The sequence below is a fragment of the Eschrichtius robustus genome, chromosome 16, assembly GCF_028021215.1.
Source record: "Eschrichtius robustus isolate mEscRob2 chromosome 16, mEscRob2.pri, whole genome shotgun sequence".
Taxonomy (NCBI): domain Eukaryota; kingdom Metazoa; phylum Chordata; class Mammalia; order Artiodactyla; family Eschrichtiidae; genus Eschrichtius; species Eschrichtius robustus.
This window is the reverse complement of record NC_090839.1, coordinates 71,498,227-71,525,973: the sequence shown is the minus strand read 5'-3', so window position 1 is coordinate 71,525,973 and position 27,747 is coordinate 71,498,227. Positions and strand designations below refer to the sequence as shown.

Genomic DNA, 27,747 nt, shown 5'->3' with positions numbered 1-27,747 from the left:
TTCAATTACAAGGAGAACCTATGGGGAGAGAGCTGGATCTGTAGAGGACACAGAATGTGCCATCACTGTTGATCATTGTCATCTCTTTGAAGAGGTAATGGACTAAAAAGAACTCATATAATCACATATTTTCACGGACTTAGATTCTTTTTATGCTTCTTAATATTTTGTAGAGTGTCAGAGAAAGGTGCAAGTTTTCACCAATGTAGTCAATAGATGTTCCTTGTGGTTATTAAGCAATGAGCACCTCTAAAAAATAAAATTAGTAAATATATTCAACAATTATTTTTAATTAGTAAATGTAAGGGATTTTTATCTGAACTTGGTTGATATAATCTCAGGCATGTGTAATGACATCACTATGGTCTCTGATAAAGTCTAAGCTAAGGTGAAACTACAAACAGGTTTAAAAAAAAAATGGCAGCATAAAGTAGCAGAATTGAACCAAGGGTCTGAAGACCTGGTTAGCAAATACAAATAACACAATGTACTCTACTGGAAATCTCCTAATGCTACTCATTAGCATAGTGGTTTATCCTCTGAGCTCTGAAAGAGACCCCCTGGGTTTGAAGCCTGGCTCTACATTTCCTTTTTTTTTTTTTTTTTTTTTAGAATAATTAGGTAAATCCCAATAACTTACTTTTATTTTATTTATTTATTTATTTATTTTTAACATCTTTATTGGAGTATAATTGCTTTACAATGGTGTGTTAGTTTCTGCTTTATAACAGAGTGAATCAGTTATACATATACATATGTTCCCATATCTCTTCCCTCTTGCATCTCCCTCCCTCCCACCCTCCCTATCCCACCCTTCTAGGTGGTCACAAAGCACCGAGCTGATCTCCCTGTGCTATGCGGTTGCTTCCCACTAGCTATCTATTTTACATTTGGTAGTGTATATATGTCCATGCCACTCTCTCACTTTGTCACAGCTTACCCTTTCCCCTCCCCGTGTCCTCAAGTCCATTCCCTAGTAGGTCTGTGTCTTTATTCCTGTCTTGCCCCTAGGTTCTTCATGACCTTTTTTTTTTTTTTTTTTTTGAGGCAAACAACTTGACCTCTCTAGGTCTTGGTCTCCTCATCTGTAAAACGGAGGTAATAATAATGGTTACGTATCACATCATGCGGATGTGGTGAGGATTAAGTTGTGTATTCTAAATATAGAGGGCTTAGCATAGTGCCTCAACACATAGTAAGTTCTCAAAAAATGTTAATTTGCTCTTGCTTTCATGATAACTTGGATAACTCAACCTCTTCTGAACCTCCCTTTTCTCATCTATAAACTGTGGGCCATGATTCTGAGTCGCTTAGTTCACAGTATGTCTGTGAGAATCAGATGATCTGAAAGCTTCATAAACTGTAAAAACTCAACCAAGATTATCATAACAATGCTCATTCCTAATGCGACTGGTCTCTGCAAAGCTAACCTCCATAAAACATTCCCTTAGAGCCCACGATTATAGCTCCTCCTCATAATGTGTCTGTCTATTCCCACACCCCTTCCTGAGACTTTGAACTAGGAAGTGAGAATGAAAGTGGCTAAAAGGAACATGAAACACAAAACTATTTACATAACATTCAAACCTAGAATCACAAAATCAAGCAGCAAACTCAAGTTTATGTACCTGTCAGAGATGCCTGTCTTCTTAGGAGGAAAACCTTTCCCTCTCTGATGTATGAAACTCTTCCTGGCTGGCTCATTTGCATACCTCTGGGCCAGCCACAGCATTTCACCCGCTTAGAACCTTCTGAAACCCACAGCTTCCCTCCCATGGCAATCTCATACCTGTTTCAATTTATGTCAGGAATAATATTGGAAAGACAAAGAACTACCACTTTCACGTAGGCAATAAAGATTTATTGAGTACATGCAAGACACCAGGCACTGGACTAAATGGAGAGGAAAGCACAATGACTTACCCTGATAGAGCTTACTGTTTAGTAGGGAGGCAGACCTGTCCAAGTAATCACAAAATGAATAGTTAATTACAGTTTGCTGAGTGCTAGAAAAGAAGTGTACATTGTTAGGAGAACTTACAGCAGAGACCTGACCTCAGTGGGGGGGTGGGGGCAGGGGGAGGGGTTCAGGAAAAGCTGTCCTGAGGAAGTGTTGCTTTGTGGGCCTCATTTTGACACCTCTTTCCTAAGCTTGAGAGCTTCCAAGTTGCCCAAGTTCCTCTGGACTACAGGTGCACCCAGTAATTATGGGAGAAAATATGGGGTACCCCTGAGAGCCTTCTGGGCTGTGAAGAATCACGGTGGGCCACCTATGGACTTATGTTGTCCATGTACGCAACTGCTTCTAGGATCTCTAAAAGAAATTTGCACATATAATAGTTTGATCCACTTAAAGGAATATATGGTTTTTTAATGTATATTTCTATACGTATATTCTATATTTCAAGGTCTTCCTAGTAGCAGGTCTGAGTCAGAGCTCTGATAAAAGAGAAGGCTGTTGTTTTCATTCACTTTCTAGGGCATTTTCAAAGGTCCAAGATCTTCTTTCATCTTGTTTTAAGTATATTTTCAAAACATCCCTATCCTTGGCCCCTTAATTGCTGTCTCCTGCATGTATGTGGGTTTGGTCCTGTGAATGGCTGCTTCCTCTCCACCCCAGCTCACCATGTAACTTCATGGCACTGTGTTTTCATATACTTATTTTGAAACTATAAAGCCTTCTTATTTTGTGACTCTACAACTTTCAAACGTATGGTTTATGTGAAGTACATGAAAAAAATTGCATGGTGCGATGAGAAAGCTTTTAACACTTAAAATCTAAATATTTTATGGTAGACAAAGCATGTATGTGTGTACATAAACATAAGTATCTTAAATAGTTTGTATAACATACCACAGAACCACATCTCTGCTGGCATGAGAGAAGACCACTATTTTATCTTTGCACAACCACAAACTGGTCTGAAAATGAGGAAGAATACTTTTATGAAAGAGAATACTTGAGCAATCAATCAACCTGAAAATCAGACAGAATTAACTCCCTTCTCTGCTGAAAACTGTGATCGATTTTTTAATAGCCACAACTAATGTGAGTTTGTTTTGCAACTTAGCCTGGGATCTTCCTTAAACTTACTGTGTGTGTGAATCATTAAATCCAGGAGAAATGCATTTGGTTATTAGATAAAACCAAAACCTTAGATTGTGAGAACCCTGCAGTTGTTCCATACAGTTTCCTGAAATTGACAAAGTAAATACTGAAATCAGCTATTAAACCCTTTTACAATAGAAGCTTTATTTCCAAGTTCATTAGATTTCTATGCTCAAGTCTTTCCAAAAAAGTTTTAGATGTGATGGGGCAGGCATCAGAGGCCAGAAGCCTTTCCTCCACCGCAGAGACTTTTGTTCTTAGCCAACAGAACTCAGATCCCACCTTCCCCTCATGCCTCCCACTCCAGCCCTGGGGGCGTGGGTCAGGGAAGCCAGCTTTGCTCAGGAACCTCACTAAAGTGAAGTTTGGTATTTGTGAATGTAAAACAGGCTGTTTTCCCTCCAGGAATGGTCCATTTTATAACCAGAACTATAAATGATATTGGAGCCAAATTTGATCCTTTTCAGATATCTTACAATTTAAACAAATTGTCTTAGGTTAGTTATATGCACTTTTTTTGCTTTCATAAGGAGACATATTTACAGATCATTTTCACCACATCTACAATGCTCATCATGATTATTCAATAGAATAAGTCTCAGGAAAATAAACCTAAGTTACTCCTGTAGGGTTTGATAGTACAATGGATTCATTTTTAGAACCTTCAAACCCCTGTTTGATTCATGGATTGGAATTTCTCCACTATTGTCTATAAATAGCAGCCCATGTCTATAAATACATGGGCGTATTTTCATCTTGACACATGGTAACACATCATATTTGAGGATATCTAACATTTGTTAGCTCTTCTATCCAGTTTGGAACTTATGTCTGTTTGGACACAAGCATCAGGAATAAATTATATTTTTGACATATATGTTTAAGGATGTTTCAAGAAAAAAACTTTGTCAGGTTTTTTTGACATGGTAGGTGGTACATAGAGTCAATCATAAAATTGCCTTCAAAAAAATTCTGGAACTAGGGAAATAAAATTGCTGAGAATCACACTTTTTGAAGCATGCACATAATGGATTAGAGCAAGAGATGAAAATTCATCTTTAAAATAAGGCAGGTCCCCAAGCCAAGACTTGACTACAAATTGACTGAAGGAAGGTAATAACATATTTTAGAATTAACAGCTCGTTGTGAGTGGAGGGTGGGGAGGATTGGGTCAGCCTTAGGAAATGGAAAGGCAGACTGATTTCACAGTGGACCTCCACCACGAGCCCAGGAGACCAAAGCCTGGTCCATTTTGCTCAATGCAGCAGGAGCCTCTCTGTGTGGATGGAGACGGGTGCATCCATTTTATCAACTGCCATGACATCATCCATTAACGTTATCCTGAATCGCCATGTCCCTCATTCTATGCCCACCATATCCCTTATATAGGATAAGGGATGGGGGGAACACAACCATTCATCCCCTGGATAGTTTAGTGTCTCAGTATAGATTAAGATAGATTTGGCGCTTTTTTTTTTTTTTTTGCATTGGTCTGTGAGTTTGATCCATGCTACTGTGCCTGTGAGAGATGATTCCATTCTCAATGTACCAACATATTGTTTCTGTACCAAAAAAACCTCAGACTGTGATTAATGTACCTACATTATACTCCCTATGGGAACGGTTATGACCAGCCAGCCTTCCCTCATCCAACAGGTATCAGACTGAAACATGCAATGTATAGGAATGAGGCTTTCTCATATGCCTGTGGTTCTTATTCAAGGTCTCTTCTGTCCCACCACACACTCCCAGTCCCTGGTCCCCATATCAGTTTATCCAGCCCTCATCTCTATCATCCAAAACAGGGTGAACATTTACACCAGGAGGCAGGAAACTCAAATTCTAGTTACAATCCTGATATTTGCCATGTGACCTTGGAAATCACATAACCTTAATCATTTTGTCTGCAAAAATGGAAATTAATAAAGACCACCTGTACATAAAGTCATGGACCTGGATCAGAGACTCTTAAAGTCTCTTCCAGTTACAGGGTCTGTTCCGTTACCTGCTTACTTTCTTTTGTGAATTATAAATTCTGTGGATTTTTCCCAAAGGCTAATATAAACATATCTGTACTTACATAGTATACAAGAGAAGTGGTATAATTTTCTGTGTTTTCCCGCACACTTTAAAAACAAATCTCATAAATTCAGAGTTCATAACACTCCATAAGATAAATGGGAAATGATTTACTGCAAAATAGTACATACCTGCAACAAAGTGTATAAGTGGAGACATTGTTTTGAGAGTTATGTGCTTGACAAACTGTCAGCTCCTTATGACCTGAAACCAAAATCCTTGCATTTCTTACTCACCCGGCCCATATTCATCACCCTCTCCTTTACCTTCCCCTGCTATTTCATTGTGTGAGGCTTGCCTAGTCCCCTGAGAAATACCTGGAGGAAAAGTACTCTAAAAATGAAAATAGGTGTATTTCTACCACATGAAGTTCTCAATCTGGACCACAGCTTCACTCTTCAAGAAAAAGAGCCTTCCATGAGGGAAGAATTATCAGTATGTCAACCAAATGAAGATATTTCTGAAACGTGATACTAAAGTTCAAAGGATAAAACCAAAAAAAAAAAAAAAAAGAAAGAAAGAAAAATAGCTTCCTACAACAGCACTGCAAGAGTATCACACATGCCACTAACAACAAGGACAGCATGTACTAGGTGCCAGACATTGTGCTAACACAGTTACTCCTCACTACAATCTAACAACGTTCATAATATTGTTATCAATTTTTTTTTTTTTTACAGAGAAAGAATCTAAGGCACAGAAAGCTTCCACTGCACAGCAGATGAGTGGTTGAAGCATGACTTTAGTCCAGGCAGTCTGATTTCAGAACCCATATTCTTCACACAAAGCTCTACTGCCTCCTGGTGTTTATTAACAGTCCTTGGACCACAAGCATTAGAATCCCCAGTAATGTTGGTTAAATGCAGTTCCTTGGGCCATCCCATGTGGGCTGATTCAGAATCCTGCTGTAAAAGGGAGTTTTCAACATGGCTCACCAGGGAGAAGACAGAGACAAGGTCCTTAGCAGAAGCAATATGTACTTTAATTAAAAGCATTCAAAAGTCATGAAATTATGTTTTAATGAAGCAATTAGTTTTTAAGTGTGCAGATAACCTAAAAGAAGAAAATGACATTTCTAAATAGCAAGTCAAATGGCATTTGTATAATCACTTCAGGACAGCCTTCCAAAAATAAAATGAAAGCAAATTCTATGGTCTGTAAATTTTTTCAAGTCAGGTAATTCACAGTACGTAGTGTACAATTTATGAGTTTTGACAAATGCATACAACTATGTAACCACCACTACAATGAAAATACAGAGTATTTCCATTACCTAAAAAAAAATCCCTTTGTCCCCATACAGACTGAAAGTGAGGGGATGGAAAAAGATATTCCATGCAAATGGAAATCAAAAGAAAGCTGGAGTAGCAATACTCATATCAGATAAAATAGACTTTAAAATAAAGAATGTTACAAGAGACAAGGACGGACACTACATAGTGATCAAGGGATCAATCCAAGAAGAAGATATAACAATTATAAATATATATGCACTCAACATAGGAGCACCTCAATACATAAGGCAAATGCTAACAGCTATAAAAGAGGAAATTGACAGTAACGCAATAATAGTGGGGGACGTTAACACCTCTTTTACACCAATGGACAGACCATCCAGACAGAAAATTAATAACGAGGCACAAGCTTTCAATGACACAATAGACCAGATAGATTTAATTGATATTTATAGGACATTCCATCCAAAAACAGCAGATTACACTTTCTTCTCAAGTGCACATGGAACATTCTCCAGGATAGATCACATCTTGGGTCACAAATCCAGCCTCAGTAAATTTACAAAAACTGAAATCATATCAAGCATCTTTTCCGACCACAACACTATGAGATTAGAAATCAATTACAGGGAAAAAAACATAAAAAACACAAACACGTGGAGGCTAAATGATACATTACTAAATAACCAAGAGATCACTGAAAAAAATCAAAGAGGAAATCAAAAAATACCTAGAGACAAATGACAACAAAAACACCACAATCCAAAACCTTTGGTATGCAGCAAAAGCAGTTCTAAGAAGGGAAGTTTATAGCAATACAATCCTACCTCAAGACACAAGAAAAATCCCAAATAAATAATCTAACCTTACACCTAAAGGAACTAGAGAAAGAAGAGCAAGCAAAACCCGAAGTTAGTAGAAGGAAAGAAATCATAAAGATCAGAGCAGAAGTAAATGAAATAGAAACAAAGAAAACAATAGCAAAGATCAATAAAACTAAAAGCTGGTTCTTTGAGAAGATAAACAAAGTTGATAAACCTTTAGCCAGATTCATCAAGAAAAAGAGGGAGAGGACTCAATAAAATTAGAAATGAAAAAGGAGAAGTTACAATGGACACCGCAGAAATACAAAGCATCCTAAGAGACTACTACAAGCAACTCTATGCCAATAAAATGGACAACCTGGAAGAAAGAGACAAATTCTTAGAAAGGTGTAAGCTTCCAAGACTGAACCAGGAAGAAATAGAAAATATGAACAGACCAATCACAAGTAATGAAATTGAAACTGTGATTAAAAATCTTCCAACAAACAAAATCCAGGACCAGATGGCTTCACGGGTGAATTCTATCAAACATTTAGAGAAGAGCTAACACCCATCCTTCTCAAACTCTTCCAAAAAACTGCAGAGGAAGGAACACTCCCAAACTCATTCTATGAGACCACCATCACCCTGATACCAAAACCAGACAGAGATAATACAAAAAAAGAAAATTACAGACCAATCTCACTGATGAACATAGATGCAAAAATCCTCAACAAAACGCTAGCAAACAGAATCCAACAGCACATTAAAAGGATCATACACCATGATCAAGTGAGATTTATCCCAGGGATGCAAGGATTTGTCAGTATATGCAAATCAATCAATGTGATACACCATATTAACAATTTAAGGAATAAAAATCATATGATCATCTCAATAGATGCAGAAAAAGCTTTTGACAAAATTCAACACCCATTTATGATAAAAACTCTCCAGAAAATGGGCATAGAGGGAACCTACCTCAACATAATAAAGGCCATATGCAACAAACCCACAGCAAACATCATTCTCAATGGTGAAAAACTGATAGCATTTCCACTAAGATCAGGAACAAGACAAGGATGTCCACTCTCGCCACTCTTATTCAACATAGTTTTGGAAGTCCTAACCATGGCAATCAGAGAAGAAAAAGAAATAAAAGGAATACAAATTGGAAAAGAAGAAGTAAAACTGTCACTGTTTACAGAGGACATAATACTATACATAGATAATCCTAAAGATGCCAGCAGAAAACTACTACAGCTAATCAATGAATTTGGTAAAGTTGCAGGATACAAAATTAATGCACAGAAATCTCTTGCATTCCTATACACTAACAACGAAAGAACAGAAGGAGAAATTAAGGAAACAATCCCATTCACCACTGCAACAAAAAGTATAAAATACCTAGGAATAAACCTATCTAAGGAGGTAAAAGACCTGTACTTAGAAAACTATAAGACACTGTTGAAAGAAATCAAAGATGACACAAACAGATGGAGAGATATACCATGTTCATGGATTGAAGAATCAATATTGTGAAAATGACTATACTACCCAAAGCAATCTACAGATTCAATGCAATCCCTATCAAATTACCAATGGCATTTTTTACAGAACTAGAACAAAAAAATCTTAAAATTTGTATGGAGACACAAAAGACCCCAAATAGCCAAAGCAATCTTGAGGGGAGAAAACGGAGCTGGAAGAATCAGACTCCCTGACTTCAGACTATACTACAAAGCTACAGGAATCAAGACAATATGGTACTGGCACAAAAACAGAAATATAGATCAATGGAACAGGAGGAAAGCCCAGAGATAAACCCACGCACATATGGTCCACTAATCTATGACAAAGGAGACAAGGAGATACAATGGAGAAAAGACAGTCTCTTGAATAAGTGGTGCTGGGAAAACTGGACAGCTACATGTAAAAGAATGAAATTAGACCACTCCCTAACACCATACACAAAAATAAACTCAAAATGGATTAAAGACCTAAATGTAAGACCAGACACTATAAAACTCTTAGAGGAAAACTTAGGAAGAACACCCTTTGACAAAAGTCACAGCAAGATCTTTTTTGACCCACCTCCTAGAGTAATGGAAATAAAAACAAAAATAAATAAATGGGACCTAATAAAACTTAAAAGCTTTTGCACAGCAAAGGAAACTATAAACAAGACGAAAAGACAACCCTTAGAATGGGAGAAAATATTTACAAACAAATCAAAGGACAAAGGAGTAATCTCCAAAATATGTAAACATCTCATGCAGCTCAATATTAAAAAGACAAGCAACACAATCAAAAAATGGGCAGAAGACCTAAATAGACATTTCTCCAAAGAAGACATACAGATGGCCAAGAGGCACATGAAAAGTTGCTCAACATCACTAATTATTAGAGAAATGCAAATCAAAACTACAATGAGGTATCACCTCACACAGGTCAGAATGCCCATCATCAAAAAAATCTACAAACAATAAATGCTGGAGAGGGTGTGGAGAAAAGGGAACCCTCTTGCACTGTTGGTGGAAATGTAAATTGATACAGCCACTGTGGAGAACAGTATGGAGGTTCCTTAAAAAACTAAAAATAGAATTGCCATATGACCCAGCAATCCCACTACTGGGCATATACCCAGAGAAAACCATAATTCAAAAAAACACATGCACCCCAATGTTCATGCAACAGTATTTACGATAGCCAGGTCATGGAAGCAACCTAAATGCCCATCAACAGACGAATGGATAAAGAAGATGTGGTACATATATACAATGGAATATTACTCAGCCATAAAAAGGAATGAAATTGGGTCATTTGTAGAGACGTGGATGGACCTAGAGACTGTCATACAGAGTGAAGTAAGTCAGAAAGAGAAAAACAAATAGTGTATATTAACGCATATATGTGGAATCTAGAAAAATGGTACTGATGAACTGGTTTGCAAGGCGGAAATAGAGACACAGATGTAGAGAACAAACGTACGGACACCAAGGGGGGATAGCGGGGTGGGTGTGGTGGTGGTGGGATGAACTGGGAGATTGGTATTGACATGTATACACTAATATGTATAAAATAGATAACTAATAAGAACCTGCTGTATAAAAATAAATTAATTAATTTAATTAAATTTAAAAAAAAATCCCTGTGTCCCTTTGTAGTCAACCCGTCTTCCCAACCTTCAGGCCCTGGCAACCACTATTGTGTTTGCTGCCCTGATAGTTTTGCCTTTTCCAGAATATCAGATAAATGGAATCATGCAGTAGATAATCTTTGTCTGGCTTCTTTCAATTAGCATAATGCATTTGACATTCATTCATGCTGTTGTTGGTATCAGTAGTATCTCTTTTTTACTGACGTGTAGCATTCCACAGTGTAGATGTACCACACTTTGCTTACCAGTTAACCAACTGAAGGACATTTGAGTTGTTTCCAGTTGGGGGAGGGGTAATTATGAATAAAGCCATAATCAAATGTGTACATATTTGGGGTGAACATAGTTTTTGTTTCTCCTGGGCAAACAGCTAGCAGTGGGAATTCTGCATTATATGTCAAGTGTGTATTTAACTTTATAGGAAGCTGCTAAAACTGTTTTCCAAAGCAGCTGTACCATTTTAATTCTTACCAGAAAGGCATGAGTGTTCTGAGTGCTCCACAACCCTGTCAGCATGTGTATAGTATTATTCGCTTTTTTTAAAAAATTCTATTCATTGGCGGGTTTTTTTGGCCACACAACACAGCTTGCAGGATCTTAGTTCCTTGGAACCCTGGGCCCACAGCAATGAAAGGGTGGAGTCCTAACCACTGGACTGCCAGGGAATTCCTGTATTATTAGGTTTTATTTTAGCCATTCTAATGGTTATGTAGTGATATCTCATTGGTTTTTTTTTTTTAAGATTTATTTTTTCTTTATTTTCTTTATTTTTGGCTGCCTTGGGTCTTAGTTGCAGCGCACGGGATCTTTGTTGTGGTGCACGGGCTTCTCTCTAGTTGTGGCACGCAGGCTCCAGGGCCTGTAGTTTGTGGTACGCGGGCTCTCTAGTTGAGACACGTGAGCTCAGTAGTTGTGGCGCGTGCGCTTAGTTGCCCCACGGCATGTGAGATCTTAGTTCCTTGACCAGGGATCAAACCCGCATCCCCTGAATTGGAAGGCGGATTCTTTACCACTGGACCACCAGGGAAGTCCCTATCTCATTGGTTTTTTTTTTTTTTTTTTAAACATCTTTATTGAAGTATAATTGCTTCACAATGGTGTGTTAGTTTCTGCTTTATAACAAAGCGAATCAGCTACACATATACACACATTCCCATATCTCCTCCCTCCCGCCATTGGTTTTTAATTTGGATTTTCCTAATGACCAAAAATGTTAAACATCTTTTCATGTACTTATATACCATCTCTATATCTTCTTTGGTGGAATGTCCAAGTATTTGTCCATTTTTTTTATTAGGTTGCTTGTTATCTTTTCATTAGTTGTGAGAGTTCTTTATTATTCTACCTGCAAGTCCTTTATCAAAGATGAATTTTGAAAATAATTTTTTCCCAGTCTGTGGCCTTACCTTTTCGTTTTCTTAACAGTGTCTTTCAATGATAAGAAGTTTTCATTTTTTTTTTCAGATTTGTTGAGGTGTGATGAACAAGTAAAAATTGTATATATTTTGGGTTGTACAATGTGATTTTTAAAAGTATACAATGAGATGATTTAATATACACATACCTTGTGAAATAATTACCATAATCAAGTTAAATAACACATCCGTCACCTCACATTGTTACCAATACAGTATTATTAACTACAGTCACCATGCTGTACATTAGATCCCCAGAACTTATTCATCTTATAATTGAACGTTTGTACCCAACTCTCCCCACCCCTATCCTCTGGCAACCACTGTTCCAACCTCTGGTTTATGAGTTCAACTTCTTTAGATTCCACATACAGTTGAGATCATAGAGTGTTTGTCTTTCCATTTCTGGCTTACTTCACTTAGTATAATGTCCTCCAGGTTCATCTGTGTTGCCACAAATGGCAGGATTTCCTTCTTTTTTATAGCTGAATAATATTCCTGTGTGTGTGTGTGCATGCGTGTAAAATCACATTTTCTTTTTTTCTTCCCATTTTATTGTGATATAATTGACATACAGCATTGTATAAGTTTAAGGTGTACAGCATAATGATTTGACTTACATACATCATGAAATGATGACCACAGTAAGTTTAGTGAACATCCGTCATCTCATATAGATACAAAGTTAAAGAAATGGAAAAAATTTTTTCCTTGTGATGAGAACTCTTACCGTTTACTCTCAACCTTCATATATAATGTACAGGAGTGTTACGTTTATCATGTTATACATTACATCCCTTGTACTTATTTATCTTACAACTAGAAGTTTGTACCTTTTGACCACCTTCATCCAATTCCTCCTCCCCCCACACCCCACCTCTGATAACCACAAATTTGATCACATTTTCCCTGAGGGTGTTTGTTGTTTTTGAAGTATACTTGATATACAACACTATGTTAGTTCCTGGTACACAACATAGTGATTTGATATTTCTATACATTTCAAAATGATCACCATGATAAGTCTAGTTACCATCTGTCACTCTACAAAGATGTTACATAATTATTGACTTACATTCCAAACACTGTACATTTCCCACTCATGACTCATTTATTTTGTAACTGAAAGTTTATACCTTTTAATCTCTTTCACCTATTTCTCTCCTCTCCCACCCCCACAAACTGTGTATTCTCTCTATCTATGACTCTGTTTTTGTTTAGTTATGTTTATTTGTTTTTTTTAGATTCCACATCTAAGTTAAGTCATACAGTATTTGTCTTTCTCTGTCTGACTTATTTCACTTCGCCTAATAACCCTCTAGGTCCATTCATGTTGTCACAAATGGCAAGATTTCATTCCTTCTATGGCTTATTAATATTCCATTAGACACACACACATACACACGCACACACCACATCTTCTTTATCCATTCATCTATTTATGGGCTCTTAGGGTGCTTCCATATCATAGCTATTGTAAATAATGCTGCAATGAACATAGGGGTGCATATATCTTTACTAATTCGTGTTTTAGTTTTCTTTAGACAAATACCCAGGAGTGAACTTGCTGGATCATATGGTAGTCCATTTTTAATTTTTTGAGGAACCTCCATACCATTTTCCATAGTGGCTGCACCAGTTTACATTCCCTCCAACAGTGCACAAGTGTTCCCTTTTCTCCGCATCCTTGCCAACACTTGTTATTTATCTTCTTTTTTTCTTGTCCCCAAACAAGATTCCAAGTGGAATGTACAAGGTGAAGGTGGCCCCAAAGCCATCTGGTCTGAAGAGCTAAGATGGAGTTGACAGAGCAAGAGGACACCACAGCTGATGGGCCAAGGGCACATCTTCCTCTGCAGAAGTGCTCAGAACTTGTTTTGAGCTAGAAACACCTGTGGAAAACTGGGCATGTAACTGAGGAGGACCCTATGAAGCCTGCCCAGAATAGACCCCCCACCCATGTCCTCTGCCTGCCTTTTGTCTGTAGAAAAACTTTAGTCAAAGAATAAATTTAATCAGAGAAATGAGAAAAAAAATTGAGAAACAGTCAAGCAAGGCAAAATAATAATACTTTAGCCAGTAAACAAAGTCAAGGACCTTTAGTTCCTCCTCAAGGACTGTAGATAATATTCTGAGCCATGTCCTTTGAGCTGTTTTGCAGATACTGAAACCCCAAACCAGGTGGAAGGAGTTAACTGTATGCTGCCCACAAGCACGTAGATCCCAGACCAGTTGGAACCAGAGGGTTGATCATGCTGACTCTCGCTGACCTCACCACCAACCAATCAAAAGAATGTGCACGAGCAGATCACGCCCTGCTCCTTGAGCACTATAAGACTCCTCACTACCCCCTCCAGGGTGGGACGCACAGTTTGGAAGGCATTAGCTCACTGTGGCCCCTTTGCCTGGCCAAGCAGTGAAGCTATTTTTTTCTACTTCACCCAGAACTCTGTCTCCGCGTTTCTATTCTGCACTGGTGAAAAGAGGCAGAGTTCTGGCAACAGATAGAGGGCTTGATGTGGGAGAAACATCTGGGAAGCTAAGTAAGGGAATATCTCATGTCCCAGTGTGCACTGGGACTCTCAGGAAGTATAAGGAGGTGGGAAGGTATAAACTGCTATAACAGGCACATTTTAAGCATGAGACTTTGTTTTCAAGGTTGCCTCATGGTCACAAGACAGCCATTGTACTCCAGCCATCACATCTCCTTCCATCAGGAAGGAGGACCCAGCCACAAGTAGCCAAACCTTTTAGAAGCTTGTACAAATGTTTCTACAAATAGGATTTCACTTGATCTTTGATGTGAAGGAGGCAGGAAAGCAAGGAAAGAGGCTCATAGGGGCTAAGGGACTTGACAAATGTCACACAACTAGTAAGGAGCAGAATCAGGATTTGGACCTCAGCCTTAGTGAAGGCTACCTGCCACTCCTTACTCCAACTAGAGTAGCCCCCCGGGAGGAGAAGCTCACATAACTCTACTTCACCCACCGACCACACTCTGGGTTGGAGAGAGGCAGAGCTGGAGGTTTACTGCCCCGGCAAGCCTTTGCCTGGACACCTTCTATGTGCACGGCGCTCGGCTGGTTGTGGTGGAGTGAAGACATACCCCCATCTTCGTGGAGTTGAGGTTCCAGTGGGTGATAAGACAAACAGACCAATGCCTCCAAGCAGACTGTGGACCGGGTCAAGGGGAAGAGGTTGCAGAAGTCCAGGTGAAGAAGTTAGGAAAGGCCCTCAGAGAGTAGCATTTGAACTGGGGCTCAAAGGAAGAGCTGGCTTTTGATATAAAGGTGTAGAAGGAGGAGGAGGAAGGTGTGAGCATTCTGGGAAGAGCATGTAGTCCAGTTTGGTTTTCATTTCTCACATATATTCCATCGTCACTTCCTGTCTGTCCATTGCAAATCCAGGTCTGCCTTTATCTATCCCTGCCACACCCTCACCTAAGCCGCCAACACCTCTCGCCTGGATGATGGAAATATCTTCCTAACTGGTCTCCTGGCTGCCTCCTTTGTCTCCTTCCAGTTTGTCCCGCACGCTGTTATAGGCTTCCAGCTTAAGTGACTAGGTCCAGTAGCATCACCAAGTGAGACTGGGAATATGAGAGAAGAACAGATTTGGGGGTAAGGGGAAGTATTAGGTTTGGATGTCCAGTATGAAGCGATTGTGAGACATCCAGGAGAGGACTTCCTATAGGCAGCTAGGGGACTCACAGTCTATACCTTAGCTGGGAGCTACAGAGTTGGGTGTCTTCAACAGAGATGAAGTGATCAAGGCCACGAAAAAGAAGAGGGCACACAGGATAGTCAGGACAGAACCTGAAGACAGAGGGGACAGGGAGAAGACGAAAAAAGACATCCACAGAGTAAAACATAAAGACAAGTTTTAATAAGAGAGCAGATCAACAGTGGATGTGGCTGAGAGGACACAAAATGACTGTCCACTGGGCCTGCAGTTGGGATGTCTTGGGGTTTTGCCAAAGTGGGTTCAGTGGAGGTGGGGGCAGGGGCCAGAGGCAGGGGCTTGTGAGGGAATAGAGCAGAGAACATCAGGTACAAGTTGTCATCAAATAGTAAATAGGAAAGAGAAAGCAATAAATAGCTAAAAATTAGATTCACAGGGCCATTCTTAAAAGTCCATATGAATGTAGTGTTTCTACATTATCAGTTAGGTAATGTAGTTTCTTATCAGTTTCTAGCCTTAAAAGGAAAAAACTAGAATGCACAAGGACACACAGACAAGGATATTCACCACAGCACTGTTTTTCCTTATAAATTGGAAACATCCTAAATGATATTCAGTAGGAGAAGGGCCGAACCTCTATACATCGTATGGCATTACATACAACAATTAAACAAGAAATGATTTATGCACCAAGATGAGAGGTTCATTCAAAATACACGGGCAAGTGACAATGTGATAGTCATTATGCAAATAAGTTATAATCAATACTTTTTAGGGATACATACTTATGTGGATGCATAGATGTATCTGGAAGTGTATACCCTGTATGGATGATGGTAGATACCTCTGGGGAAGGAGAGTGGATATTGGTGGAAGTCAGAGAGGACTTTACAGCCTTATGAATGCATTCTTTAGAATGAAAAGTGTACACAAGTAAGCCTTCAAGGCCAGAAAAGGATGGAAGAGGCAGAGCATGTTTATTGGCCAAGAGAAAGGCACCAGTAACAGAGAAATTAAAGACGGGAGAGAGAAGCTCTAGGTGGGGATAAGATCTCAGAGATAGAAGGATGCATCTTCCTGGGTCCACGGATGGAGGGGAAACTCCTAGAGACTCCAACAGGTAGAAAGGAGATAAGGGTAGGTGTAAAGTAAGGGAAGGGGACACAGACCCAGATCCCTCCAGATGGCTTCAATTTCTAACTAAGTAGGTGACCAAGTTGTCACTAAATATGATAACTATTTAGATGCATGCAGAAAAAAAAAAAAAGAGAGGAAGCTGGTTGGGAAGGAAGAGAACTAATGAGCAAGGCTTGGGTTGGAATGAACCACTTACCCCACTAGTTACTTATAACACTGTTGGGGTGGATCTGCCCTGGGTGTGAGGACAGAAAGGTCAGGTGGGGGTAACACCAATCCAGGACCGGGTTTGGGTGCAGGTCCAGCACATGCAGACTGTGTTAAAACGACGAGGTTCAGCTGGAGTAGGGAGAGACCAGGAAGAGAATCTGAGGGATAGGAGAGAAGATGGGATTCAAAAGCCTGGAGGCAACATGACAACAGAGGAGGACTAGGAAGGGAAGGCTGATGGTTAAGGAGGAGCTGGGTTTAATTTCAGAGGCGGGGCAACAAGGACCTACTGCATAGCACAGGGAACTATACTCAACATTTTGTAATAACCTACAAGGGAGAAGAATCTGTAAAAGAGAAGATATATATGTATGTACAACTGAATCACTGTGCTGTACACCTGAAACTTACACAACATTGTAAATCAACTATACTTCAATAAAAAAGAAAATATAAATATTTTAGCTAAAAAAAGAATTTCAGAGGTGGGCAGGTGGGGGAATAACCAACCAAGTCCAGAGTGGACATGGCACTGGGTGGGGCTGAAGCAGAGCACAAGAGGCAAGGGTCAGAGTTGAGGTCAAGAAGGCTAAGATGTTGACCCGGTCATCGCATGGACATTAGTGAGCCTCCCAGGAGAGCAGGAGGGTGGGGGAAGGCCGGCCCGAGCCAGCTGCCACCTCAGTGAAGGGAAAGGAACTGATGCGCGTAGAAGCCAGTGCCTTGAAGGAGGGTGAGTGCCGACTTTCCGGTAGAAAAGGAACATTTTGGTGGCATTGGGCTCTGAGGAAGGGAAGGCCCGGCCCTCCTGGCCTGGAGCACGTGAGGTCTGAGAATGAGCTGCTGTGAGCTGGGGCTGCCGGGGAAGCAGAGGTTAAAGAGGCAGCGATGAGGAAAGCTCTCTCTCCACCCTAGGGAGTGTTTAAATGCTGGTGCCCGACCACCCACCATGGCTTCCCCCAAGAGAGGGATTTAGTTTGTCTAAGGTAGAACCTGGATATGGGTGATTTTTAACTTGTGACAATTTGAGACTTCCATAAAATTTGCAAGAATAGTACAAAGAATTCCCCTACACCCTTCTCTCAGATTCCTTAAGGGTTAACATCCAAATCACTCTTCATTACTATCTCCACACACATTTTCCCCAAAGTGTCTGCATTTAAGTGGACGGGAATGCCTCAAACCTCCTGGGTCACGCGCTTAATGCTTCCAGGATCAAGAAGCACTGCTTAGTAGAGGAACCCGGAGTGAACAGTATAAAATGGCAAGGAGGTAAAGGTAAAGAAATGTTACAGAAATGAAGGTGGGGTGCCCCCTCACTCAGGCCCAGGGTCTGAGGGCAACATGGACGAGCCCCTGGTTGGCACTGCAGGTCTGCAATGACTTCCTGTAGAATGACCACGGGCATCTGAGCCTGGGCCTCATCTGGTCCACCACTGCTGTCACTGCCCATCAATGTCTGGCACTTTCCAGCACCTCCCCTGGGTACAGGGGGATGGGGTCCTGGGTCAGCCAGATCTCTAAGTCCGTGTGGTGGAGCCGTACTTGTCCTGTGACATTGAAGAGCATGGAGCCCTGGGCATCCCGGAACACTGGGTTGCCACTGTACAGTAATGGCATGGGGGAACAGTCACTGTGCATGTGGACAAACAGGACCCTCTCATTTTTCTGCCAGATGTAAGTCTTTGGCCCAATCTCCACACAGGACACATTGCTGTTCTGGTCCAGCACATCATGGATGTAGTGGTATGGCTGGATGTGATGATGGACTCTTCAGTTGCCACGGTGACTCATCCAGAAGTGTGGCTGGCTGCAGCAGACTCATCAGATCAGGAAACTCCTTCACCCAGCCCTAGGGATCAGTTCCTGGCAGGACAGGGCCTATTTGTTGTCTTTTTTGATTATAGCCATTCTAAAAGGTGCGAGGTGATATGTGAGGTGGTTTCGACTCACATTTCCCTGATGATTAGTGATGTTGAGCCTCTCTTCATGTGCCTGTTGGCCATCTGTGTGTCTTCTTTGAAAAAATGTCCATTCAGTTCCTCTGCCTATTTTTTAACTGGGTTGTTTGTTTTTTTGATGTTGAGTTGTATGAGTTCTTTGTATATTTTAGATATTAGCCCCTTATTGGATATATCATTTGCAAGTATTTTCTCCCATTCAGTAGGCAGCCTTTTCATTTGTTGATAGTTTCCTTCACTGTGCAAAAGCTTTTTAGTTTGTTGTAGTTCCATTTGTTTATATTTGCTTTTGTTTCCCTTGCCTAGGGAAAGGAAACAAAATATATATTTTTATATATATATTATATATATAAATATATAATAGTTATATATATATTATATATATAAATATATAATAGTTATATATATTATATATATATTGATATATATATTATAGCAATATATATCCAAAAATATATATTGCTAAGACTGATGTCAAAGAGCCTTCTGCCTATGTTTTCTTCTGGAATTTTTATGGTTTCAGGTCTTACATTTAAGTCTTTAATCCAATTTGAGTTTATTTTTGCATCTGGCATGAGAAAGTAGTCCAGTTTGAATCTTTTGCATGTAGCTGCCTGGTTTTCCCAACACCGTTTATTGAAGAGGCTGTTTTTTCCCCATTGTATATTCTTTACACCTTTGTCAAAGATTAATTGCCCATATAAGTGTGGTTCATTTCTGGGCTCTCTATTCTGTTCCATTGATCTATGTGTCCATTTTTGTGCCAGTACCATACTGTTTGATTACTGTAACTTTGTAGTATAGTCTGAAGTCAGGGAGCATGATACCTCCAGTCTTGTTCTTCTTTCTTAAGATTGTTTTGACTATTCGGGGTCTTTTGTGTTTCCATAAATATTTTAGAATTATTTGTTCTAATTCTGTGAAAAATACCATTGGTATTTTGATAGGGATTGCATTGATCTGTAAATTGCCTTGGGTAGTATGGTCACTTTAACAATATTAATTCTTCTAATCTATGAGCAGGGTATATCTTTCCATCTGTTTGTGTCATCTTCAATTTCTTTCATCAGTGTTTTATAGTTTTGCTAGTACAGTATAGTTTTACTCCTTAGATTTATTCCCAGGTGTTTTATTCTTTTTGATGCAATGGTAAATGGGATTGTTTTCTCAATTTCTCTTTCTGATAGCTCATTGTTAGTATATAGAAACTCAACATATTTTTGTATATTAATTTTGTATCCTGCAACTTTACCAAATTCATTGATATGTTTTAGCAATTTTTTGGTGGAGTCTTTAGGATTTTCTGTGTACAGTATCATGTCATCTATAGTGACAGTTTTACTTCTTCCTTTCCAATTTGGATTCCTTTTATTTCTTTTTCTTACCTGATCGCTGTGGCCAGGACTTCCAATACTATGTTGAATAAAAGTGGCCGGAGTGGACATCTTTGTCTTGTTCCTGATATTAGAGGAAATGAAGATAATTTCAGCTTTTCACTGTGGAATATGATGTTAGCTCTGGACTTTTCATTTATGACCTTTATTATGTTGAGGTATGTTCCCTCTACACCTGCTTTGTTGAGAGTTTTGATCATAAATGGATGTTGAATTTTGTCAAAAAGCTTTCTCTGCATCTACTGAGGTAATCATATGATTTTTATTCTTCAATTTGTTAATGTGGTGTATCACATTGATTTGCAGATATTGAACTATCCTTGCATTTCTGGGATAAATCCTACTTGATCATGGGTGTACAATCTTTTTAATATATTATTGAATTTGGTTTGCTAATATGTTGTTGAGGATATTTGCATCTATGTTCATCAAGTGAGATTGGCTTATTTTTCTTTTTTTGTGTGATATCTTTGGTTTTGGTATCAGGGTGATGCTGGCCTCTTAGAATGAGTTCAAAAGTGTTCCTTCCTCTGCAATTTTTTGGAATAGTTTGAGAAGGGTAAGTGTAAACTCTTCTCTAAATGTTTGATAGAATTCACCTGTGAAGCTGTCTGGTCCTGCATTCTTTTGTTTGCTGGGAGTTTTTAAATTTTCTGATTCAATTTCATTACTGGTAATTGGTCTATTCACATTTTTTATTTCTTCGTGATTCAGTCTTGGGAGATTGTACATTTCTAGGATTTTGTCCATTTTTTTCTCTTGTCCATTATATTGGCATATAGTTGCTCATAGTAAATCTTATGATCCTTTGTATTTCTGTGGTGTCAGTTTTAATTTTTCCTTTTTCATTTCTGATTTTATTGATTTGTGTCCTCTTTTTTTCTTGATTAGTCTGGCTAAAGGTTTATCTTTTCAAAGAACCAGCTCTTAGTTTCATTGATATTTTCTATTGTTTTTATCTCTATTTCATTTATTTCTGCTCTGATCTTTAAGATGTCTTTCCTTCTACTAACTTTGAGATTTGTTTGTTCTTTTTCCAGTTCCTTTAGGTGTAATGTTAGGTTGTTTATTTGACATTTTTCTTGTTTCCTACATAGGCTTGTAACACTATAAGCTTTTTTCTTAGAACTGCTTTTGTTGTACCCATAGATTTTGGATCATTGTGATTTTGTTTTCATTTCAGGTATTTTTAATTTCCTCTTTGATTTCTTCAGTGACCCATTGGTTGTTTAGGAGCATACTGCAGAGCCTCCACGTGTTTGTGTTTTTTGCAGTTTTTTTTTCTTGGAGTTGATTTCTAGTCTTATAGCATTGTGGTTGGAAAAGATGCTTTTACATGTGTTGTTGTTTCTTTTATTGCCCAGAAGTGGAATTGGTGGATCATATGGTAATCTTTTTTTGAGTTTCTTGAGGAAACTCCATAATGTTTTCCATAGTGGCTGTACCACTTTACATTCCCACCAGCAGTGAACTAGGGTTTCCTCTCCACATCCTCACCAGCATTTGTTATCTCTTGTCTTCTTGATGAGGTCCATTCTAACAGGCATCTGTTTTCAATTTTATTGGTTTCTGATCTTTATTGTTTCCTTCTTCTATTTAATTTGGATTTAATTTGCTCTTCTTTTTCTAGTTTCTTAAGGTAGAAGCATAGATTATTGATTTTAGACCTTTCTTCTTTTACAATATAAGCATTTAATGCCATAGATTTCCTTCTATGCACTGCTTTTGTTGCACTCCACAAAATTTAATGTTGTGTTTTCATCTTTGTTCAATTCAAAATATTTTCTAATTTCCCTTGTGACTTCCTCTTTGTCCCATGAGTTATTTAAAAGTGTGTTCTTAACTTCTAGATATTTGGGATTTCCCAGGTATGTATCTTATTGTTGTCTAATTTAATACCATTGTGATCAGAAGATACTTTATATGATTTCTATTCTTTTACATATTTTTTGTTTCTTTTATTGCCCAGAAGATTTTCTTTCTTGACAAATGTTCCATGTGCACTTGAAATGAATGTGTATTCTGCTGTTGTTGGGCAGTGTTCTGTAAGTGTCAACTGGGTCAAGTGTCTTGATAGTATTGCTCACTTTTTCTATAGCCTTCTTGATTTTCTACTTGTCCTATTGATCTAAGAGAGAAGTTAAGTCTTCACCTATAATTCTGGATTTGTGTGTTTCTCCATTCACTCCTATCAGTTTTTGCTTCATGCACTTTGAAGCTCTGTTGTTAGGTGCATACACATTTAGGACTGTTATATCTTGTTGGTAAAATGACTCATTTATCATTATTTGATCTCCCTCTTTATTCCTCATAATATTCCTGCTCTTGAAGCCAACCTTGAAATTAATATAGCCACTCCAACTTTCCTTCAACTAATGTTTGAATGTTACTCTTTTTTATCCTTTTTCTTTTAACATGTTTATGCCTTTACATTTAAAATGGGGTTTTGGTATATATCATGTAGTTGGATCTTACTTTTTTATCCAATATAACAATTTATGTCTTTTAATTAATGTGTTTAGACCATTTGTATTTAATGTAATATTTATATAATTGAATTTAAATCTACCATCCGGCTAGTTGCTTTCTATCTGTTCCATTTTTGGTGCATTTTCCTCTTTTTCTGCCTGCTTTTGGATTGAATAATTCTTATTATTTTATTTTATCTCCACTATTGGCTTATTATTTGTGCCTTATTTTAAAGACATATATTTGATGGTTGCCCTAGAGTTTACAACTTAATTTTTTTTTTTTTTTTTTGGCTGCATCTTAGTTGTAGCATGCAGGATCTTTTGTTGTGCGGTGTGCGGTCTCTTTGTTGCAGCACGTGGGCTTCTCTCTAGTTGTGGCATGCAGGTTTTCTCATTCTAGTTGTGGCGCACGGGCTCCAGAGTGTGTGGGCTCTGTAGTTGTGGCACACGGGCTCCAGAACGCATGGGCTCTGTAGTTTGCGGCATGCAGGCTCTCTAGTTGAGGTGCGTGGGTTCAGTAGTTGTGGCACACGGGCTTAGTTGCCCCACAGCATGTGGGATCTTAGTTCCCTGACCAGGGATCGAACCTGCTTCCCCTGCATTGGGAGGTAGATTCTTTACAACTGGACCACCAGGGAAGTCCCTAAAATTTAATCTTTAATTAATCACATTTTACCTTAAAATATTATACTTCCTCCTACCTAACATAAGAATCTTACAACAGTATACACCCAATTCCTCCCTCCCAGCTTTTAGGCTATTGTTGTTCTACATTTTATTTTTGCATATTCTGTAATTCTACAATAGGTTGCTGCTATTTTTACTTTGGATGATCAATCATCTTTTATTGAAAATTTTATTGAGATACTTGTAGATTCACATGCTGTGGTAAGAAGTAATACAGAGAGATTCATGTAATTTTAATCCAGTTTACCCTAACTGTAACATCTTGCAAACTATAGTGCAATATCACAACCAGAATCGAAACTGCTACAATCTACTGGTCTTATTCAGATTTCCAGTTTTATTTGTATGTCTGTGTGTCTGTGTTTAGTTCTATACAGTTTTGTTACATGTATGTTCATGTGTTCACTGCCACGGTCAAGATACAGAGCAGTTCCATCACCACAAGGATTGCTCATTTTATAACCACACCTATTCCTATACCTTCCCATCCCCATCCCTAACCCCTGGCAACCATAAATCTGTTCTTCATTTCTAAAATTTTGTTATTTAAAAAACTTTCATATAAATTAAGTCACACAGTATGCAAACTTTTGTGACTGGATTTTTTCACTCCACATAATTCCCTGGTCATACAAGTTGTTGTGTGTATCAATAGTTTGTTCATTTTTACTGCTGAATAGTATTCCATGGTTTATATGTTTCACAGTTTATTTAACCATTTACCTGTTGGAGGACATCACAGCTTTTCAGTTTAGGGCTATTGTGAATAAAGCTGCTATGAATAGTCATTTACAGGTTTTTGTCCAAACGTAAGTTTTTTGTTTCTCTGGGATAAATGCCCAAGAGTGCAATTGCTGGTGTGCATGGTAATTGCATGTTTAGTTTTATAAGAAACTGCAAAACTGTATTCCAGACTGGCAGTACCACCTTACATTCCTACCAGAAATGTGTGAGGGATCCTCAATTATCTTTTGAAGTGATTGAAAATAAGAAAAAATAAGTCTTTTATACTTATCTTCATTTTAATCATTGTCAGAGATCTTCATTTCTTGGTAGAGATCCAAGTTTCTATCTGGTAACTTCCTTGAACACCTCACGTAATGCAGTTCTGTTGGTACTCTCAGCTTTTGTTTGTCTGAAAGGTCAGGCACACTCCGGAGACCTGGTCAGAGGACTCCAGCCTCAGGCTACAACTACTGCCTCAGGAATGGACATGTGACTCATGCAAAGCCTTTCAAGGTCCACCTGTGAACTTTTGCTGTGCTACTGGGACAAATGTACATGTTTCCTCTAGGATCTGAGGCTGTTAGGCCCATGTAAACCTGGAGTTATCTTGCTGCCATGTGGTAAAAGTTTGCACTCAACACAGAGGGCAAGTCAGAGATAACAGGTTCCTGGCATCATCTGAGTACTAGCTACCTAGATCCAGCTCTGCCTGACTTTTCAGTTTTATGAGCTGGTAAGTTCCTTTTTTATTTGCGCTAGCCTGCGTTGGGTTTCTGTCACTTGCAGCCAAAGTGGCCTGAATGGTGTAACTTTACCATTGGCACTCATGTCCATATTACCATAACTTGGCTGCCTCTGACCACTATAGGGAAAGGATTCAGTGATATCTAATTGGCCATTACTAACAAGGACACAGGAGGTTTGAAACAGCTGAGCACAGATTTCAAGAATGAGAAGACAAGGTCATGACTATACTTTTGAACTTGATGCTGTAGGTGTGCAGAAGCATGATGCTTCTCTCCCCACCTTTGACTGTTCACTGATTGGAACCACAAGACAGTCCAGATGGGAGGACTGGACCAATAATGGGTGCAAGATGCCAACAAGGTAAGGGAAACCCAAATCCCACTTGCAGCAGCCTAAATCACACGTTTCTTAAACACAAAAAAAGAAAGGAAGCAGCCTAATCAAGACCTTTAAAGGAGAAAAAAACCACAGAGCCATGACCATGAGCTGCTAGTCAAGGAATTAGGACAGTATGTGCTCAAAGCCCAGTGTTTTATGAAAAGACTGGTTTCTGCTTGGCTAGGCACCTGTGTGCTTTTTATCTGAGTGTTTAACAGCAGGAGCCCATTATCCTTCGGCATTCTCTAGTTATAGCAGATTCCAATTTCAGAAACAACAAGAAATTGGATTCCAGCTGCCAGGGGTTCTCTCTGGGAGATTTTCTATCTCTAAGACAGAATTGCCTTTTTCTCTTTTTTTCATGGTGAGAGGAGGCATGCGGAACACCTCTGATTATCTGCAGAGGCAAAGCCTCATGTGAGCGTGCTGACAACGCTACAGGGAGAAAGCCTTAGGCTGGAAGCTCAAGGGAAGGCAGGGGAATGAACGTTTAAATGATTAAGGCAGTTTGATAACTATCATGTTGCGGTCTAACCCCCAATGCTTTCAGGCTGATGCCGTTATTACTGAAGCTGCAACAATTTTCATTACCCTACTACTTCACTGAATCACTTGATGCTCTTCAAAAATTTCCTTGATCTTTCTGCTCCTTTCTTAAGATTGCCTCTTTCTTTTAAGATGTTATTCTAATCTGAGAGATATGCCCATGATTTAGAGAATTTCTTTTCCTCTCTCACATTACATCCCCTCTACTGGGATGTGGATGAACCTAGTGACCAGTTGGCCTTTTATGCTTTCAGAATGTCAATTTCATCCTTAACAACATTTTAAAATGAATCTCTGGTAGAAAAATAATACCTAAGCTCTGCTTATAATTTAGTTCACTCAAATATTTATTGCACACTTACTGTTTTAGGTGCTTACAATACAGAGTAAATAAATCAACAATGATCCTTACCCTCAACAAAGTTTACATTCTAGTGGAGGCAAAGAGACAATAAATATATTTAATTGCATCTTATAATAAGAACCTCTGGGCTTCCCTGGTGGTGCAGTGGTTAAGAATCTGCCTGCCAATGCAGGGGACACAGGTTCGAGCCCTGGTCCAGGAAGATCCCACATGCCGCAGAGCAACTAAGCCCGTGCGCCACAACTACTGCGCCTGCGCTCTAGAGCCCAGGAGCCACAACTAGTGAGCCTGCGTGCCACAACTACTGAAGCCCGCACGCCTAGAGGCCGTGCTCTGCGACAAGAGAAACCACGACAATGAGAAGCCTGCGCACCGCAACGAAGAGTAGCCCCTGGCTTGCCGCAACTAGAGAAAGTCCATGCGCAGCAATGAAGACGGAACACAGCCATAAATAAATAAATAAATAAATAAATAAATAAATAAATAAATAAATAAATAAATAAATAAATAAATAAATGTATGTATGTATGTAAGTAAGTATGTAAAGAACCTCTGCTTATGGAAAAAATTTGCACCCAATTTTCTCTCACAGTGCTCTACTTTTAAAAGAAAAATATCTACCTGCAGGTTATTACATTCTGAAATATTACTGTCTGATATCTTTGCCCTCATTTTCTTAGTTTAGCTTACTTACTTGTCTTAGCTTAGCTTTCCTTGCTAAACCATTTGTAAATTCAGCTCTGTGAGGTAAAGGGGGCCATATAAATCACTATCCTCTCACCTCCAATCCTATCATACTGGGGCTCTTCCACATCTCAACACTAAAGCAAAGTCTGCCTCCTTTCCACTCTCCTTTTCTGCTGTCAAAATAAGCTCAAAAACATATAAAATTAATAAAGTTGCTTCCTGATGGGATTGGTGAAATATGTTTACAGTCATTAGTATAAAAATAGACAAATCCTGTCAAAGAAGTTGCTGCCAAAATCGGTATCAGTGAGAAAGAGGAGCCCAGGATGGAAAGGGCCAAAGAAACCTAAATATGGTTTCTGTGGCCATACAGTCTCCTTTGAATTAGGGTCTGGGAAACCTGAGTCCACATAAGCTGTTGCTGCCTCAAGAAGAAATTTCTCCTTTCTAGGGTCAGCCTAATGAGCCCCTTGTAAGAACAATGATGGCATAACATGTAGGGCAGCCTTCCTATGTGCCTTGCCCTGTTTGACACTTTTCTGTCCTTGCTACTGATTTTCACAATAACCCTGAAGAAGACACTAAGGCTTAGCCAGGTTAATTAAATCACCCAGCGTTCCACAGCTAGTAAGTATGGAGCTGAGATTTTTACCTAGATCTAAACTAAAAAATCTCTCCAAGAAAAAAACGGTATTTATAATATAAATTTATCAGAAGGAAAAAAACCCTCATTTTCAAAGGAGAAGTCATATGCTCTCTACAGAAATGAATTCAGAAACTCTCAAAGAAAGGCAATTGTCTACAACAAATATCAAGAACAAGAAGAGCTTGATAGATCCCATTGCTGAAGTCGAAATGTAAGGATTTAACTTCTGGTATACCTGTTTTTCTGTGCCAGAGGTTGGGAGCTATTGTTAATGTTACCAACTATAAAGACTAAATGGAAAAAAGTAAGAT

At 38.9% G+C, this 27,747-nt stretch overlaps 1 long non-coding RNA gene across 11 annotated transcripts in view; it reads left to right on the top strand.

Annotated features, from left to right (window-relative positions):
* Nucleotides 1-27,747, top strand: part of LOC137750474 (uncharacterized) — a 35,111-nt gene that overhangs the window by 2,384 nt on the left and 4,980 nt on the right. For 4 of the 11 annotated variants that reach the window (XR_011070446.1, XR_011070450.1, XR_011070444.1 and 1 more), the window contains 2 exons: nucleotides 13-94; nucleotides 25,064-25,175. This is a non-coding gene — a long non-coding RNA (uncharacterized lncRNA). Of the gene's footprint in view, nucleotides 1-12; nucleotides 95-5,868; nucleotides 6,340-13,536; nucleotides 17,235-25,063; nucleotides 25,176-26,109; nucleotides 26,183-26,275; nucleotides 26,525-27,747 lie in introns of those variants that run through there. The other 7 variants (XR_011070447.1, XR_011070454.1, XR_011070445.1 and 4 more) reach the window with 4 other exon arrangements.